Here is a 17,508-nt window from a genome sequence, read left to right as displayed (position 1 = left end):
TACAAATTCAATTTGATACATAGTTAACCTCAATTTGGGTCTTATAGTCTTTATATTACCCAATAAAAATAGCATCGCATCCTGCGGGAACTTAACCCCCGTAATTTGTTCCAAAAAATTTCTAACTTACAACCAAAAATGTCTAATTCTAGGACATTTCCAAGAAGAAAACAGAAATGATCCAAACACTCCAACTAATTGTGGCGGCCATGAACATCTGAATTTACTAGTAACTATTGAATAAAATCTAAAAGTTATAAATAATTAACACCAGAGCAATGTTTAAAGCCATCTGTAAACCCTGAAAGAAGTATTTCTTTCAAGCCATTTCAATGCAGTCATTAAAATTAGCATCTGTTCTCTTTTTATATAGATTTACTTCCATCCTTCCACTGTGTTGGAGGAGTGTAAGTGATGACATTGAATTGGATACAGCAAAAGTTCAGTGAATATAGCAAGGCTGTGCTGCCAAACTACTCATTTACGTATGGGGAAAACAAATAGCAAAAGGAAGTGAATCATTCAAGGATCAAAGAGAGTCTGAAGCTGGCATCCAACACTCTCGAGTACAGTGCAGGTTGCAACTCATTGGAGTATTGTTTTAAAGGGCAAAGCTCAGAAAAAGAATGTTGCATCTCTACTGCAAGTTCATGTTGCAAAATTGTGCATGGTGTTGCAAAAAGTTACAAAGAGACCTGGAGAGGCAAATCCATGGGGTGGGGGGGGGAATGGGGTGGCCTGTTACCTGGCAGGAGCTGAGGTCAACAAAGGATGTGGGTGATTTGGGCAAGATGACCATGTTTATGGTAGGAGAGATGATAATATTGTAACTTGAGGAAGATAGAGGTTCAGGGATAGGGGCTTGTGTGCAAGGGTTACTAGTGAGTAAAGGAAAGAGTTGAATGGGAGAAACAGCTGAAACTTTGTGGCAAAAAAAAAAGACCAAGGGCTCACTGGTGGAGAGAGAGGCAAAGTGAGGCAAAGACTCTTGCAAACTTTTACAGGTGGACCGTTGAGAGTGCTCTGACTGGTTGCATCACTGTCTGGTATGGAGATGCCAATGCACAGGACAAGTTATAACTAGAGAGAGTTGTGAACTCAGTCAGTGCCATTACAGGCACTAGTGTTCACTCCATCGAGGACATCTACAAGACGCAGTGTCTCAAGAAGGCAGCCTTTATCCCCAAGGACCTTCGCCAACCATATAGGCCATGCCCTCTTTGCACTGCTACCATTCAACAGGAGCCTGAAGACAAACACCCAGCAGCACAAGGACAGCTTTTTCCCCTCTGCCATCACATTTCTGAATGGACAATGAACCTCGGACACTGCCTCACTTCTCTTAGTTTGTCACTAATATATATATTTTTTTTTAATGTTGATTTATAGCGACATTTGCACTATGTTGCTGCCACTAAGCAATGTACTTTGTGATAGGTTCAGGGCAATAAATTCTAATTCTGATTCTGTAAATTTTGAAGGAACGAATGAGCAGTTGACCTGAAAATATGAGGATTCCCCATCCTCTAGGATGTCCAAGAAGAATTCCTGCTGTAATCTGGTCATGGTTGAACTTGTTTCCACACATCAGCCCCCCCCCCCCCCCCTTTGGACAATGGGCATGAGCAGGCAGGTCAGCCTGACTCTGTTAATGGGATCAAGGCCATTAAATTGGAGCAGAGCAAATTTATTAGGAAAAATTCTTGAAGGGAAGGAAGCTGAGGGGCGGTTTGAATAAATAGTAAGTGATATGGATACAGTACAAATGAAAAAAAAATGCAATAGCAAAGGCATATAAAACTAAAGTTCGGGTATGAGAGTGAATGTTATTTTAGTTACAAAATGGATGAAGAGAAATGGATAGGACAAAAAGGTTGTTTCTGACAGGGTGAGTTTAGGATTTTTGTGATTTTAAGCTGTTGATGGGCGAAGGAAGATTTTGAAGCGAAAATACAAACAAGGGTGCAAGAATTCTACATTTCATGACTTATTCATGACAATAAATTCTGATTCTAATTCTGAAGTAAAGTAGGTCAGCATGGTTAGTGCAACACCCTTACAGCACCAACAATCGGGACCGGGGTTCGAATCCCACACTGATTGTATGGAGTTTGTACGTCCTCCCCATGTCTGCATGGGTTTTCCCCTGGGGCTACGGTTTCCTCTCATTGTTCGAACCGTACTGGGGAGGTCGGTCCATTGGGTGCAAATTAGGCAGCATGGACTCGTTGGCTGAAATGGCATGTTACTGTGCTGTATGTCTAAACTTTTTTAAAAAGCTGTGAAATTCAGATCAGGAGGGCTTGCCTGGTAGGTCATGCAATGGTTGTGGAAAGAGTTACTGTCAGAAGCAAAATCTACAGAAGAACTAGATTGTTCTGATACAATCAGAGAAAGCAAGTTCCCTGAAGTTGGGATAAATATTGAGTCTGCTTTGTTGTTTTCACATATAATTGGAAAATAAGTCATGTGATCATAGGACATGATGATATCATCAGATACTGAGACAACATGTAATGAGTTCCTTGCTTTTAGAGCTAGAATAAACACTTTTGCTCAAAGATCCTTTGCCCTTGACTCTGATGTCACGTAGAATTACGTATACATTCCATATAAAATATATAATCTGACTAAGGCAATATTGTCATTGAACAGACAGCAAAGAAGTCTTGAACTTGCAATATCTGAATCCAAAAGTACAGTACTCTCAATTAAGTTATTGCAGAGTCTTTTTACACTAACTGTGCCCATGTCATTGAAGGTTGTGACATACCTCACTGATAAACAGAAGCTGGAATATGTTTAGAATTAAACTTAGCCTTTATTGAACTTGCCATTCCAAAGTGAAGACTTGTTCAAAATTCCCACTCGTGGCTTTTGAACCACGTTTACCAAATTGAAAATTATGATGTTGCAATTAAATGGTAAAACATTTAACCTTCACGCTATATATCGCAATTGTGGAAATCATCTCAGTAATTTAAGTAATTCAAGCAAACCTTGAGTAACATCTTTTCAGTAATAGATTTCACCTTAAGATCCCTGCAAATGAACACTCATTTGGGACTGAGTGCATTTTGTTTAATGTTCATTGATCTGACAATCCTTTCACCTGTCAATATCTTTTAAACAACTGCTTGTCACTAAATAACAAAGTAATGTACCTTTCATAATGTTACTGTAAAGCAATCTGTTACAATATTCTTCACTCCAGGTCGCTGACAGTGGACTTCTGGCTCTTTCATTCATCTGGCACTAATTAGTGAGATGTCAAAAAAGTTGGAATTGACCCAGAGGGAAATACAAACTAAAGAATATTTTCTGTAAGCTGCTGTTGAGAGTAGTTCAACACCATCCTTCCGAATGAACAGATGGTAAACCACAGGATGAACAGTAAATGTTACTATGCAATTAATTTAGGTTAACGTCATTCAAATCTTTTGTTTGAAAGATTTTACTCAGTGCCACTCCGATGGAAATATGGTTACCCCTCCCTGGGTTTGAATCTGAAGCTGTCTGTAAAAAGCTTATATATTCTCTCTGTGTCTGCATTAGTTTTCCCCAGGTGCTCTAGTTTCCTTCACCCATCAAAATGTACAGGTTATTTTAGGAATAATGTTTAAATGGCTACAATCGGCTTCCTCTGTGCTGCAAAAATTTCTTCTAATTAAAATTTTAAAAAGGTGACATTCAAAATCTGAATTAAACAAAACAGAGGATATTGGAAATACTCTTGCAGTTCAGAGATACCCTGGGGGAAGAAAATATTGATGAAATCCAACTCAGGCACCCTTCCATAATACCTTTATTGTCTTTGCCCCTCAGAATATTAGCCCTTGAAGTATTAATTGCACATTTGTGTCACTGAATTCAGGAGGGTAAATTGCTGAAATTTGTCCTAAGCTCACGATCATCCAATCAGGATAAATAATATATAGTGTTATTTCAGCTTCTCTGCATAAGAAAATGGGGGAAATATTTGAGTTTTCAAAGCCTATTTCCAGTCGTGTGCTGTTCCAAATGCAGCCCACAGTCAAAAATGTTATTTTTGAGTTGTAATTAAGAAATGGACATCTAGTTTGTACACAGGAAGCTTCCCCAATGAGCAATTTGATCACAAAAGTTATTAGAGAAGCAAGGGATGGCAGGTGTTGGAAGCTGAATCAAAAGGTAAACCCCCCCCCCCCCCGGAAGTACTCAACAGATGAGCAGCATATGTGAAGGTAGTCCTGATACAGGGTCTGGACCTAATATATTCACCATTCCTATACCTCAAGTAAAACTGACGGTCTTGTTAATGCTCACATTTTGTGAATTTATCAAATATGGGTTTTAATAAAAGGATATTTGGAATGAAAAGAAAATTGCTTCCTCAGGAAAACCAAAAAAAGTCAACATCTTTATCCAGAAGACCCTTTCTGCCTGCTGGGATGAATGGTACTGAAGACTCTTTCTGCCTTCTGGGATGAATGGTTCTGAAGACCCTTTCTGCCTGCTGGGATGTATGGTACTAAAGACCCTTTCTGCCTGCTGGGATGAATGGTACTGAAGACCCTTTCTGCCTGCTGGGATGAATGGTACTGAAGACTCTTTCTGCCTGCTGGGATGAATGGTACTGAAGATTCTTTCTGCCTGCTGGGATGAATGGTACTGATGCCAAAGTACATATTGAAAGAAGACCTGAAAGCTCTCCAAATGTCCAAAATAATATCCATCCCTCAAACCAGTCAAACAGCAAATCAGATTGACTAAACCACCATTTCATTTGTTGCCTGCTTTCAAGCTGAGATGGGCTTATGCAGTAAACAAAATGATTAGCTGAACAGTTATAGATTTTTAAAATTATACTTTTTTAAAAAATGCCATTGTTGTTTAATTGACCTTAAACCAATCAATGAAATACATTTACATGAAGAATTTAATCTAAAACATTTCAATGTTCCATGCACAATAATGAGTTTTTAAATTGTATTTGTTTGTCTTGAAAAAGCAAAGTTTCTGTGTTCAATAGTTAATGAGTGACTGGAATAATTAAAGCACAATTAACATTACCATTTTTAAACTTGCTAATAAAATTAAAGAATTCAAAAACAAAAGTAAAATCCTTTGAACCTTATGTGTCTTCTGTTTCTTTCAGTTTATAACTGCAGATTTTTGCTTGTTACCAGTGTGGAGATTCAATCCAGAGATTGAATGAATATTCAATGGTGAGAAACCATTTAGACAATGAATGAATATTGTTGCCTTCACCAAAGCCTTTGGCAGAAACTGAGAGTTTCAGCCATGCCTTAATGGGAAGTACTCAGTACTCACTGTACTAAGCCCAGTAAATCACAAGCAAACTCTCCCCACCATCAAGAAAATATACATGGAACGCGGCCATTGGAGAGAAGGCTTTCTTTTCAATATTAAGCGACATAAAGGGACGAGAGGAAGAAGATCAGGATAATGAAGAGGAGGAGGAAGAAGAAGATGGAGATCAAGATGCTCACCTAATATAAGGAATGAAGACTATGCAGGTAAAGTCTCCTGAAGCTAGGGGACAAGGTATGGGCAAATATTTGATGAATTAATTATAGGCAATGAGTGAGAAGATGGATATCCAGTTTGTGTCTGTAATGTATGATGTTAATACTCAATTTGAATGTTAAAGGAGAGATGAAGAATATTAAGGAAGAAATGAAAAGATATATTAAAATGATTGATAAAGTTAAAGCACAAGTTCAGAAAGTTGAAGAAAATTTGCAAGAATATCATGAAGTGGAACAATGTCAGGATGTGGTTAATAAATTGGAAGATTCAGTTACGGCATGGTGTGTCGAGAACAAAGAACTTTTACAAAAAATGATATGTGATAAAATCATAGTTGAAGATATAATGTGAAGATTGTTGAGCTGATAGAATATATTGAAGGTTCCAATACTGTTCAGTCTTTTTTCAAAATTGGATCCCAGAAGTCCTGAGGTCTGATAATTTTCTGAATGGAATTGAATGGATGGAGCATAAAGGACCAATAGAAATAAGCCATTACCTGGAAAGACACCACGCTCTGCTCTGATTAATGTTTGCATTATCAAGATAAAGAAAGACTATTGAGAGTGGCTGTCCAGAATGCTCGACAATATCAAAGCTCATTGATAGCGGCTGATAAGAATGTATTCTTTTATGCAGATTCAAGTACGGTGATTGTAAAAAGAAGAAAGGAGTTTAACCCAGCTAAATCAGTTTTGTAGAAGAAAGGATACAACTTTTCTTTTCGTCATCCTGCTGCACTTAAAGTATTTTTGGGAGATAATCAAGCAAGATTCTTTGTAAATGAAATGGGAGCTTTGGAATTTGCTAACTCTCTTCCAAGTAATAAGAACGTTCAACAAGTTAAGGTGCAAAGCCTGGATATTCAACAACTCTAGAAGATACAAGCTGCAGAAAAAGAGTTGATGCAACAAGAAATTGAAGAAGAACAAGTTAACAGAGTCCTTGAAGCGGCTGTCTACACCTATAAATGAACTGTTTTTAAAGTTATATAATGATTGTTCTTCTTGGAGTTGGGGGGCACGGAAGAGTTTTTAACCTTCTCCTACCCTATTATGTGCCACTTAGTGGCAAGAGCCACTTTCTGCACAATAGAGGAGGTAGTATTGATCTTTATTTGTCAGTTTTTTTTGGGTGGATAACTTTTTAAGTTTTTTTTTCTTTTTATTTCTTTACTTCCTTCTATTGGATGGAGATGTCACGTGTGGTTAACAGTTTTACGATGTGGGGGGGCAAAGAGGAGAGGCAAAAAGGAGTTTCAAATTCAAGGGATGTAGATCAATGGCTACTAGTATAGGAAACTAAATTTGGTAAGTTTAAATATTAATATTACTATTAAGAAAAAGAGGGTTTTAGCTTGAAGAAAATTAAAGTTGATTTTTTTTGCAAGAGGCTCATTTAACAGAGAGAGAACATCAGAGACTGGGTAGGTCAAGTTGTAGTTTCCACATATAACTCTAAAGCAACAGGTGTTGTGATATTGTTTAAGAAGACGTTCCCTGTTAAAATTCAAAGGGTGGTTACTGATCCAGTGGGGAGATTTGTCTTGACCCATTTTCAAATTTATTCTGAAATGTGGACACTTATGTATCTATGCGCCAAATGTTGATGATGAAAGATTTCTTTGAGATAATTTTATGTTTTTAGCTGAAGCACATGAAAAAATATTAATAAGAAGAAATTTTAATTGTTGTTTTGATCCGGTTTTGGATAAAACAACAAGATCAGTTACTCAAGCTAAAGTAACTTTGAACATAATGAAAGAGTTGAACTTGATAGATATTTGGCAAAGGTTAAACCTTAAAGAAAAGGATTATTCTTTTTATACACATAGGCACAATTCTTGTTCCAGAATATACTTATTGTTGATATCAGCACAATTGCAAGGAAGAATTATGAATGTGAATTGTAAAGCCAGAATTTTACCTGATCACTCATTGCTTTTAATGACGTGTTTGGTTCCTAAGAAGGAAAAGTCAATTTATAGGTGGAGACTTAATTCCACATTGTTGAAGAGGGTGGGTTTTTATGACTTTACAAGAAAACAAATTCAAGAATTTTTTTTTAAAATAAATTCTAATTCAGTAGTTAATAAATGTATTGTTTGGGATGCATTGAAGGCATATTTGAGAGGTCAGATAAGTTTTATAGTGAAAATTAAGAAAGTTTATATGAAAGAGTTTGATCAACTAGAAATGAAAAATAGAGGATTTGGAGAAGAATTTACAATGAAAGGTTTCAGATCAGAAATGAAAGAATTAAAAAAAATTTATTATAACATGATTCATACTTATAGAACAGAAAAATTCATTGAGAAAACTAAACAGAGGTATTATGAATTAGGAGAAAGAGTCCATAAGGTTCTTGCTTGACAGTTAAAAACAGATCAAACTTCTAGAACTTCTTTCTTTGTTATAACTGTAATTACTGCAGTTGAGAAAGGTTCCAGTAAGGAATTAGATTCCACCCCTTGATTTAACATCTACATAAAAAGAGGTATTAAAAGGTCCTTAAACTTCTAGAATGCTATTAGAAAAAGCACAAAGATGATTACTTATAAACCTCAAGAAATTAATGACTCATCTAAGGATTTTATTCTAATAAATCTGAGTCCAGTAGAGATTAAATTATGTTTTTTAATCTCAAATATCTTTACCTAGTTTGAAATATTGAGATCAATGAGATTTTGATGCTCCCTTTGAAGCAAGAGAAATCAGTGAAGCACTTAGTTCACTGCAAATTGGTAAGTCACCGAGGGAGGATAGTTTTCCGACTGAGTTTTTTTAAGAAGTTTAAAGACCTTTTAATACCTCTTTTTATGTAGATGTTAAATCAAGGGGTGGAATCTAATTCCTTACTGGAACCTTTCTCAACTGCAGTAATTACAGTTATAACAAAGAAAGATAGGGATCCATTAAATCCACCATATTATCAACTGATATCATTATCAAATGTGGATTATAAAATTGCTGTAAAATTTATCAAATAGATTAGCTAAATGTTTACAAAATTTAATTTATATGGACCAAACAGGATTTGTCAAAAAGTGACAATCTGCTGACAATGTTGCAAGATTGATTAGCCTAATCCATCTAGTTCAAAAGAGAGGTGATTTAAGTGTGGCAGTAGCTTTGGATGAAGTGAAGGCTTTTGATAGATTTGAATGGAATATTTTGTTTAAAGTATTAGAAAGGTTTGGCTTGGGGTTGATATTTTTACATTGGGTTAAAGCCCTGTATAAAAATCCTTGTGCAAGGGTGGTAACTGATGGACAAGTTTCTACTTTTTCAATTAACTAGATTGAGTGGTCAAGGTTCTCCTTTATCACCAGCCTTTTTAATTTTGGCAATAGAATCCTTATTGGAGCTTATAGGACAAGATTCTAAGATTAAGGGGATAAAGATACAAGAGGAATATAAAATTAATTTATTTGCTGATGATATTTTGCTCCATTTGACTGATCCGATAAAATCTTTGTCTCAATTACATGTAAGATTGGAAGAATATGGGGAGAGTTCTGGATATAAAATTCATTTGGAGAAAAGTAAAATCATGCCGTCAGTTATGAGTGATTATATTCAGTGTAAAATGGCTATTAAATTTAGGTGGTCAGATGCAGGCATTAAATATTTAGGAATTTGGGTTGATAATAATTTTAAAAGTCTATATAAATTGAATTATTTACCTTTATTTAATAAAATTGTTAAGGATTTGAATAAGTGGAATACTCTACCTATTACTTTTATAGGTAGGATAAATTGTGTTGAGATGAATATTTTCCCTAGTGTTCAATATCTTTTTCAGTCAATCCCCATCTCAATTCCTTAAAATATTTTTTTAAGAATTTAAATGCAATTGTTAGGAAGTTTTTATAGAATGGGAAAATGAGGAGGGTTTTTTTTTGAAAAATTGACTTGGAAGTTTGAACTGCAGGGGGCTTACAACTTCCCAATTTTAAAATTACTATAAAGCCGCTCATTTGAGATTTATTAATATATTGTTTAGTTTAGATAAAATTCCTGCTTGGGTTAATAAAGAACTTAGTAAAATAGAAGAAATACATTTACAGGATTACATCTATAAATGGAATTCAAAATGTTTGGTAGGAAGCATGGAAACACCTATTTAGAAACATTTGATTGAATTACGGAATAATATTAATAAAATAGGTATGAAAGGTTTAGTTTCATGAAAGACACCCCTTTGTCAAAACAGACTTAGTCCATTTTCTATAAATTAAGGAGTTGGATACAGATGAATATTGAGAGGATAGAGGATAGTTTTAAAACTGGAAGATTTATAACATTTGAAGGAATGAAGAATAAATTTAATGTGCCTAATAATACTTTCCTTTGCTATTATCAAGTTAAGGCCTTTCTGATTAATAAAATAGGTCGAAGTTTGATGATACCTTACTGGAGTGAACTGGAATTATTGATTTGTAACAGTAATGTAAATACATTTATTTCTGTAATGTATAATTTACTTCAAAGGAAAACCTCCAAAATACAGGTGAATAAATCCAGATTAAGATGGGAAGTGGCTCTAAACAGACAAATAAATGAGAAAGATTGGATGGAATTGTGCAAGAATAAGATGACAAAAATTATAAATGTTAAATTTAGGTTAGTTCAATATAATTTTTTGAATCAGTTATATTTGTCTCACAAAAATTAAATTCTACTATATCAGATTTATGTTTTAGGTGTGGACTTGAGATTGGATCTTTTTTGCATTCTACTTGGCAGTGTCCTAAAGTCAGATACTTTGGTTGGAAATCGATAACGTTTTGTAACGGATTATTGGAATGAAGTTCAGGCAGGATCCGATGTTATTTTTATTGAGTAATATAAATGTTATAAGACCTAAATTAAAATTAACTATGCATCAAATTGAATTTGTACACATTGCTTTAGCAGTTCCTTGGAAATGTACAGCAATATCATAGAAGTCAGATAGAGATTTAGGCATGGAAGGATGGCACGCAGAACTTTATAGCTGTAGACCACTTGAGAAGACTACTTACTGTTTCTGACACAAATATCATGTATTTTGGAAATATTGCACCCATATTTACAAAATGTAAGGTTTTATGTTTAATACACTCTCTGAAGACCTCATTTCTTGGCAACCTCTAATATTAGACTTTATGATATAAATGTTCTATTCCATTGGCATTCTCTGTCCCTTCTTTCTTTACTTTTTTTCTTTTTACTTTCTAGGGATTTTAGGGGGAGGGTGGAAAGCATTTTTTTTTATATACATCACATGTATAACTTTTTGAAATTAACTTTTGAATTTAATGTAACATTATTATTAAGGCTTAAGATTTTTAAATAAAATATTTTTTAAAAAGAGGTATAAATGCCACAAAACTCATACCACCAGGTAGAGGAACAGTTGCTCTCCCTCCACCAGATTCCTAAACAACAACCTCAATCAGAGACTAATTTAAGGACATTATTTATTACTGATTTTTATTTTCAGGTTATTTACATTTCTTTCTTTTGTATTCATATCTTTCTTCTTGAGTGCAGTTTAAAGTTATCAAAAAGTAGAAATTCTGCCTGGCCCATGGGAGAAAAGAATTGGAGGGTTGTATGTGATGTCATGTAGGTACCCTGACAAAATAAAATTGAACTTTGACTTTGATCTCTGAGTTACAGTTTGTGAGTTCAAGTCCAAATTCAGAGATTTGAGCACAAACCCAAAGTGAGCTTCATGTATATAACTCTCATTGTCTTGGAAAAACAGACTTATCCCACCCAGGCCATTTCTGACAAGAAGAAGATTTACATGTGAGATCATGCAGCCCCCAGATTCAAGGACAGTATGTTTTCTGCTATTTTCAGACTCTGCAATGAACCCCAAAATAGGAAAATTATGTTGCCTTTGCTCCGTACCAACTGATCTCTCTCAGTGACTCTTTGCGTGTGTCTTACTTGTTCTACTATGTATTAAATTTCTAACTGGTCTCCTCATAACTTCTATCATTAATCTTGGTAGGTGTGGCAATAAACTTAAACTTGAATTCCTCCATATTAATCATAGAACTGTCATCAGTGCCCTCTCACAAATCCTTTAAATATATTCATTCAACTCCTTTGAGGGAGCCGTACCATTCACATTCTGACACGAGATTCCTCAAGAATGCTTAATGAAGGACTCAAGCATGACATGTTGGTTATTTATCAATATCTTTGATACATACACTGTTTGACTTGCTGAGTTTCACCAGCATTTTGTGTTTTTCCTTCAATCACGGTGTCCATAGACTTTCATGTTTTACACCACAAGAACATTCCCTTGTCCAAGATTCCTTGCAGCACAAGATTTCCAGGATACAGGAAAAGGAAATTTCTGGAAATCTTGGAAAAAATTTTAACCACCTCATTGACTTAGGAGAATCCCTGGTCCACTCCACTCAAGGTGGGAAGGCCATGCAGGAAGGCACTGAGTAACTTGTTATCGGGAGTATTCAGAGGCCAAAAATAAAGGGCAGATGGAGCAGAGCTGCCCACACAAACCATCTCAATGGCCACTCCTCCTCCTGTTAGATGAAGAGAGTGTAGATACCACATTCACCTCATTTCCTCTTCAAAATCCACAATAGTTCCTTCAAAACAAACAACCCAAAGGACCATCAGATGCAGCCATTCTGAACCTTTATTTGGCTATGGCCCCCTTAGGACTCTGCCCAATGTTTATCAGCCCCTTTTCCCCTGTGAGGCAGTCAAGTTTTAGTTTCTACTGTACTTTTCTCCTATCAACTACAGAAAAAAAAATTACATTTTCAGTCTGCAGCCCTTTTATCTGCTGCTGTGGGTGTGGGAGGGGGGCATGCTATACGGCCCCCATTGAGAATGGTTGATCTAAAGAGAACTAGGAGAAATAAACTGATTATTTTGCTTTGCTGTGTTCAAAATAAATCATCCTTGTATTTCAAACCAACAAAAAAAGTGGCTTAGAAAGCAGATGACACCATGGTCATCATATTTAAATATCTTTGTCCTGTGAAGCATGAAATTAAAATCACTGAAGGTAAACATGTTATTGGGATTCACAATTGTTTCCAAATAATCTGGATGCAAGCTTTTAAGTTTCAGTACATATTGAAATAAATGAACCAAATGATGCAGATTACTAAAACATGGGAGCTTTATGAAGGGAATTTAAAAAAAAGTCTAATGGGAAAGCTTTGATGTAGGATACAGGTAGTCGTCATTGGTAGCAGGGAATAAGCAACTCTTAAATTTGAGGCAGGTCCTGCAAACAATTTCTGTTTGCCTGGTTCTCTTTTTATTAATATTTCATTTTGCACAGTGTGAGAGATAACATTCAGATGCCTCATTAATCATCTTCCTCTGCCTTCTAGTATTTATTCTAACAGAGCACAAGCTTAGTGAAATCTGAAGATGAAAAAGTTCAAGTTACGTTTCATCAGGAGTCCAGCATTTGCTCTTGGGCACCACATCAAGGGAAAGATTCACGGAGGATACAGAATGATCAGATATTCAATAGGTTCAAGTCCATCCACAGTGAGAGAAACAGAGTGAAGGAACTTTCAGTATTTCCAACATTTTCTGTTCTAGTTTGGATTTTTATCTTGTGTTTAAGTCTCTAGATGAATGGAATGATACCAGAGATAACATTTGTTACAACGACCAGATATATTGCCAAGACTTATAGTTTTTTTTATATACTGAAGATGATAATTGAGATTTTAGAATTAAAAAAAAGTGTTCAAAGTGTTCATGTGACATCAGATTGAGAGCTGAAATTAGTATTGTGGAGGACAAAATGCAAAAGGAGATTTGTAACCATATAGAATTGGCAAGGAATTGCCAAGTGAATTTAACTGAATCTAAATAAGTGTGAAATAATAGAGATTAGTGTGAACAAAAAAAAATTGGATAATCCTTAGAAAATGGGTCTCTTAATAGAGAAAGAGAGATTGCTTAATGTATAGATGCCACAGGGCCGTGAAATGCAAGCTCATGTCCATAAAAACTTCAAGCAAACTAGCTAAGTAAACTTAAATCAAAACTTTGGCAGGGTGGTTTAACCAAGATCGCATGCCACAAACTCTGGGTTTTTACCCAGTTGAGAATCAGAGACCTCATACCTTCAGTGAATGATTATTGGAATCATGCAATGTTTTGATCAAATTTGAAATCCAACCAGTTGGGTGGATGGGGAACTATTTCCCCCCTCTCAGTGATATTTTGATTTCAATAAGTTTTGGTGGGGTACCAGAGGAGACTAGTTAACTACAGATTCCATTAAAACCAAGTAGAAAATAGTTAAGATACACAATGGGTTATTCCATCCTTAAAGAGAAACAATAGGTTGTGACATTAGATAGTTATTAGAATTTGCTGGGGATGCATTTCATGATAGGAACTGATGAAGGGAGGTGTTCACAAGAGAAATAGAATTGTATCAAGGAGCTTCCATAAAACTCATACTCACAGTCAACAAAATGAAGGGGCTACATTAAATATCAACAGGGTGAAATGGACAAATAATCTGAACCCAGGGACACACAAGAAACTGTGTATGTTGGAATCTGGAGCAATAATCTGCAGGAGGAACTCAGCAGGTTGAACATTTTAGTGGGGGAATAAAGAATGGTCGATGTTTTGGATCCATTCATTCTCCGTCATCAACCTTTCATTCCCCCTTCATTGCCCATTCATTCCCCTGTCATCAACCCTTCATTCCCTGTCATTAACCCCCATTTCCCCTTCATTCCTCCTCATCAATCTTTTATTTCCTCGTCATGATGAAGGGTTCAAAAGACAGTTGAAAGAACAGGCCAGTTGAGAAAGGGAATTCCTATCCATGTGTTTGTTAAAGTTTCAATGTAGAATTGGAACTAATTTTTTTATGTAATTTAAACTATATCAGACAATGTGAAAACAGACTCTTTAGTCCAACTTGTCCAAGCCGACAAAAATGTCACCCTCACGGTAGTCCCAACTGCCCGCCTTTGGCCCTTAACCCTCTAAACCAGTGGCTTTCAATTTTTTTTCTCTCCACTCATGTACCACCTTACATAATCCCTATGCCATAGCTCCTCCGTGATTAGCAAGGGATTATGCATGAGTTTTTCAAGCTTTGTTGGGACCAAGGTAAACTGCCTCAGGATCTTCGTGATGCCACCATCATCACCCTGTACAAAAACAAAGGCGAGAAATCAGACTGCTCAAACTACAGGGGAATCACGTTGCTCTCCATTGCAGGCAAAATCTTCGCTAGGATTCTACTAAATAGAATAATACCTAGTGTCGCTGAGAATATTCTCCCAGAATCACAGTGCGGCTTTCGCGCTAACAGAGGAACCACTGACATGGTCTTTGCCCTCAGACAGCTCCAAGAAAAGTGTAGAGAACAAAACAAAGGACTCTACATCACCTTTGTTGACCTCACCAAAGCCTTCGACACCGTGAGCAGGAAAGGGCTTTGGAAAATACTAGAGCGCATCGGATGTCCCCCAAAGTTCCTCAACATGATTATCCAACTGCACGAAAACCAACAAGGTCGGGTCAGATACAGCAATGAGCTCTCTGAACCCTTCTCCATTAACAATGGCGTGAAGCAAGGCTGTGTTCTCGCACCAACCCTCTTTTCAATCTTCTTCAGCATGATGCTGAACCAAGCCATGAAAGACCCCAACAATGAAGACGCTGTTTACATCCGGTACCGCACGGATGGCAGTCTCTTCAATCTGAGGCGCCTGCAAGCTCACACCAAGACACAAGAGAAACTTGTCCGTGAACTACTCTTTGCAGATGATGCCGCTTTAGTTGCCCATTCAGAGCCAGCTCTTCAGCGCTTGACGTCCTGCTTTGCGGAAACTGCCAAAATGTTTGGCCTGGAAGTCAGCCTGAAGAAAACTGAGGTCCTCCATCAGCCAGCTCCCCACCATGACTACCAGCCCCCCCACATCTCCATCGGGCACACAAAACTCAAAACGGTCAACCAGTTTACCTATCTCGGCTGCACCATTTCATCAGATGCAAGGATCGACAATGAGATAGACAACAGACTCGCCAAGGCAAATAGCGCCTTTGGAAGACTACACAAAAGAGTCTGGAAAAACAACCAACTGAAAAACCTCACAAAGATAAGCGTATACAGAGCCGTTGTCATACCCACACTCCTGTTCGGCTCCGAATCATGGGTCCTCTACCGGCACCACCTACGGCTCCTAGAACGCTTCCACCAGCGTTGTCTCCGCTCCATCCTCAACATCCATTGGAGCGCTCACACCCCTAACGTCGAGGTACTCGAGATGGCAGAGGTCGACAGCATCGAGTCCACGCTGCTGAAGATCCAGCTGCGCTGGATGGGTCACGTCTCCAGAATGGAGGACCATCGCCTTCCCAAGATCGTATTATATGGCGAGCTCTCCACTGGCCACCGTGACAGAGGTGCACCAAAGAAAAGGTACAAGGACTGCCTAAAGAAATCTCTTGGTGCCTGCCACATTGACCACCGCCAGTGGGCTGATAACGCCTCAAACCGTGCATCTTGGCGCCTCACAGTTTGGCGGGCAGCAGCCTCCTTTGAAGAAGACCGCAGAGCCCACCTCACTGACAAAAGGCAAAGGAGGAAAAACCCAACACCCAACCCCAACCAACCAATTTTCCCTTGCAACCGCTGCAATCGTGTCTGCCTGTCCCGCATCGGACTGGTCAGCCACAAACGAGCCTGCAGCTGACGTGGACTTTTTACCCCCTCCATAAATCTTCGTCCGCGAAGCCAAGCCAAGCCAGCCAATGTAAAGTGGTATGTAAGTGGAAAGAAAAGGTTTGAAATCCACTGCTCTATATCCATCCTTTACTTGTATCTGTCCAATGTTTTCTTAAACTCTACAATAGCCACCTTTGCCACCAGGCCACTCCATACATCCACCACCATCCATATAAAAAGGTTACCCCTCAGGTTCCTGTTAAACCCTTCCCCCCTCACCTTCAACCTACATCCTATAGTTATTCATTCCCCTGCTCTAAGCAAAAGACTCTTGGTGTTCACCTAATCTATTCGTCTAATGATGTTGTACACTTTCATGGGATGACCCCATGAGGAACACGGCACAGTAACAGGCCTTTCCAGCACATGAGCCTGTGCCACTTATATACACACCTATGACCAATTAGCCCATTGACCCTGGACAAGGGATGAAGCAGGTGCACCCGGAGAAAACCCATGCAGACAGGGGGAGAACCAATTCCTAACAGACAGCACTGGTTTCAAACCTGGGTCACCTGTGCTGTAACCCTAAAATGCTCAATGATTCAATGGAATTGAATAACATTATAAAAGTCCAATCTTTTCTCCTTTCTGTTAAATGGCATCACGATTTATATGAGAGCGATAACCCAGGGCATTTTACAAATGAAAATAACTGTTATTATATTCTACTTCAGAAGCCAGTAGTAATGTAATCTTCCATCACAGAAAATAACATTGAAATCCTCTACTGCTCTGTCAAACAGTTTAGGATTCAGTAATTAATTCCTTATAGAATTAAACACTTGCAGATCAGAAACACTTTTATAATTCATCAATTGATGGCTAAAAATTGCAGGTGATTTGAAGAAGCTATCAACAATTTTCAGAACCTTGCTGTGTTGGCACATTTCGTGAACTTTGTATTGTGCTTTATACTGCTCTATGAGGTTTGGGCTGACTCGGTGAACTGCTCATAAAACCAAGTTTCTCATGGTACTTTGCCACATGCGACAATAAGCTTGAACTTTAGCTGAATATGGAACAACGGCAAAAGAAGTCACAAATGCCAATAAAACTGTATCTCAGCTGTGCTTAACGTTCCCAGTTTGCAATGCATTCACTAGTTCTACTGAGAAACAAATGGCAACATAATTTTTCTGTTGAACATGTGTTACAAATGATGTTTGGTAGGCACAAGACTCTCAGTTTATAAATTGTAAGGTAATGACTGATGGC

The 17,508-nt window shown here is 37.4% G+C and overlaps 1 long non-coding RNA gene across 2 annotated transcripts in view; it reads left to right on the top strand.

The window, feature by feature from the left end:
- Nucleotides 1-13,209, top strand: part of LOC138741724 (uncharacterized) — a 73,892-nt gene extending 60,683 nt beyond the window's left edge. The window contains exon 3 of one of the 2 annotated variants that reach the window (XR_011343712.1): nucleotides 12,908-13,209. This is a non-coding gene — a long non-coding RNA (uncharacterized lncRNA). Of the gene's footprint in view, nucleotides 1-3,214; nucleotides 3,268-12,907 lie in introns of those variants that run through there. The other variant, XR_011343710.1, reaches the window with a different exon arrangement.
- The last annotated feature ends 4,299 nt before the right edge of the window (nucleotides 13,210-17,508 follow it).

The sequence above is a fragment of the Narcine bancroftii genome, chromosome 8 (assembly GCF_036971445.1).
Source record: "Narcine bancroftii isolate sNarBan1 chromosome 8, sNarBan1.hap1, whole genome shotgun sequence".
NCBI classification, from domain to species: Eukaryota; Metazoa; Chordata; class Chondrichthyes; order Torpediniformes; family Narcinidae; genus Narcine; species Narcine bancroftii.
This window is presented reverse-complemented; position numbering and strand designations above follow the sequence as displayed.